Genomic DNA, 2,500 nt, shown 5'->3' with positions numbered 1-2,500 from the left:
CGCCGGGACCCGCCTCGGTCTGGTGGCGCGCGCTCGGAGATCCCCGGCTACCCGTCCGTCCGTCCCTCCCTCCCGCCCCGCCCCGGGGGAGGGCCCGGGGCAGCGCGGGCAGGCGGGGAGCAAAAAAAGGCGCGGGCGCCAAAAAACGTCGGGGTCCCGGGGTGGCGGAGGGGGGCGGCGGCGGGGGCGGCGGCGGGTACACGGCGCCGGGTCCAGGGCGCCGGGTCCAGCCCGTCCCGGGGCGGGGACAGGTGGTGTCGTCCGTCCCCGCCCCCGTAACCTGCTCTGAAGCATCCGCTTCCCGCCGCGGTTCGCCCTCCACCCCCCCGCCGCACACGCAGCTGCTGCTTCCCGCCGCCTCTGCCCCCCGCCCCGGGATCAACCACCCGCCGGGTCCAGCCGGTCCCGGTCCCGGGAACCTGCTCCCGGGGCCAGCCGGAGCCACGCCCCCTCCTCTGACGCTTCCAGCTGCCGCCTCCCCTCCCACCCCCCAAACTCACACTGGCCCTCGCCGGCCCGCCCACCCGCCTACCTGCTTGCCCGCCGCCGCTGGGTGGCGTGCCGGACACTCTCGCACACAGGTACACAGACAGGGACACAGGGACACAGGCACTCAGGCACACAGGGACACAGGGACACAGGGACACAAGGACACAGGGACACAGGCACTCAGGCACTCAGGCACTCAGGGACACAGGGACACAGGGACACAGGCACTCAGGCACTCAGGGACACAGGGACACAGGGACACAGGGACACAGGCACTCAGGCACTCAGGCACTCAGGGACACAGGGACACAGGGACACAGGCACTCAGGCACTCAGGGACACAGGGACACAGGGACACAGGCACTCAGGCACACAGGGACACAGGTGGCGGGCCGGAGGCCGCTCTCCACTGTGTGGCAGGGGTCCAAGAGCCACCCCAGCCCAACCCAGAGGGTCTTTTGCACCTCTCTAGAGGCCACCCAGAGACCCCAGGCCGCAGCAGAAGCCTCCCCCGCACGCTCTGCAGGCTTCCGACCCACCCCAGGCCGCAGCAGAAGCCTCTCCCGCACGCTCTGCAGGCTTCTCAGCCACCCCAGGCCGCAGCAGAAGCCTCTCCCGCACGCCCTGCAGGCTTCTCAGCCACCCCAGGCCGCAGCAGAAGCCTCCCCCGCACGCTCTGCAGGCTTCTCAGCCACCCCAGGCCGCAGCAGAAGCCTCTCCCGCACGCTCTGCAGGCTTCTCAGCCACCCCAGGCCGCAGCAGAAGCCTCTCCCGCACGCTCTGCAGGCTTCTCAGCCACCCCAGGCCGCAGCAGAAGCCTCTCCCGCACGCTCTGCAGGCTTCTCAGCCACCCCAGGCCGCAGCAGAAGCCTCTCCCGCACGCTCTGCAGGCTTCTCAGCCACCCCAGGCCGCAGCAGAAGCCTCCCCCGCACGCTCTGCAGGCTTCTCAGCCACCCCAGGCCCCAACAGAAGCCTCTCCCGCACGCTCTGCAGGCTTCTCAGCCACCCCAGGCCGCAGCAGAAGCCTCTCCCGCACGCTCTGCAGGCTTCCGTCCCACCCCAGGCCGCAGCAGAAGCCTCCCCCGCACGCTCTGCAGGCTTCTCAGCCACCCCAGGCCGCACCAGAAGCCTCCCCCGCACGCTCTGCAGGCTTCTCAGCCACCCCAGGCCGCACCAGAAGCCTCCCCCGCACGCTCTGCAGGCTTCTCAGCCACCCCAGGCCCCAACAGAAGCCTCTCCCGCACGCTCTGCAGGCTTCCGACCCACCCCAGGCCCCAACAGAAGCCTCTCCCGCACGCTCTGCAGGCTTCTCAGCCACCCCAGGCCGCACCAGAAGCCTCCCCCGCACGCTCTGCAGGCTTCCGACCCACCCCAGGCCGCAGCAGAAGCCTCTCCCGCACGCCCTGCAGGCTTCTCAGCCACCCCAGGCCGCAGCAGAAGCCTCTCCCGCACGCTCTGCAGGCTTCTCAGCCACCCCAGGCCGCAGCAGAAGCCTCCCCCGCACGCTCTGCAGGCTTCTCAGCCACCCCAGGCCCCAACAGAAGCCTCTCCCGCACGCTCTGCAGGCTTCTCAGCCACCCCAGGCCGCAGCAGAAGCCTCTCCCGCACGCTCTGCAGGCTTCCGTCCCACCCCAGGCCGCAGCAGAAGCCTCCCCCGCACGCTCTGCAGGCTTCTCAGCCACCCCAGGCCCCAACAGAAGCCTCTCCCGCACGCTCTGCAGGCTTCCGACCCACCCCAGGCCGCAGCAGAAGCCTCCCCCGCACGCTCTGCAGGCTTCTCAGCCACCCCAGGCCGCACCAGAAGCCTCCCCCGCACGCTCTGCAGGCTTCTCAGCCACCCCAGGCCGCACCAGAAGCCTCCCCCGCACGCTCTGCAGGCTTCTCAGCCACCCCAGGCCCCAACAGAAGCCTCTCCCGCACGCTCTGCAGGCTTCCGACCCACCCCAGGCCCCAACAGAAGCCTCTCCCGCACGCTCTGCAGGCTTCTCAGCCACCCCAGGCCGCACCAGA

The sequence above is a fragment of the Melanerpes formicivorus genome, unplaced genomic scaffold, assembly GCF_026170545.1.
Source record: "Melanerpes formicivorus ecotype bairdi unplaced genomic scaffold, bMelFor1.0.p_v2 SCAF_1089, whole genome shotgun sequence".
Taxonomy (NCBI): domain Eukaryota; kingdom Metazoa; phylum Chordata; class Aves; order Piciformes; family Picidae; genus Melanerpes; species Melanerpes formicivorus.
Note: the sequence above shows the minus strand (reverse complement) of the source record.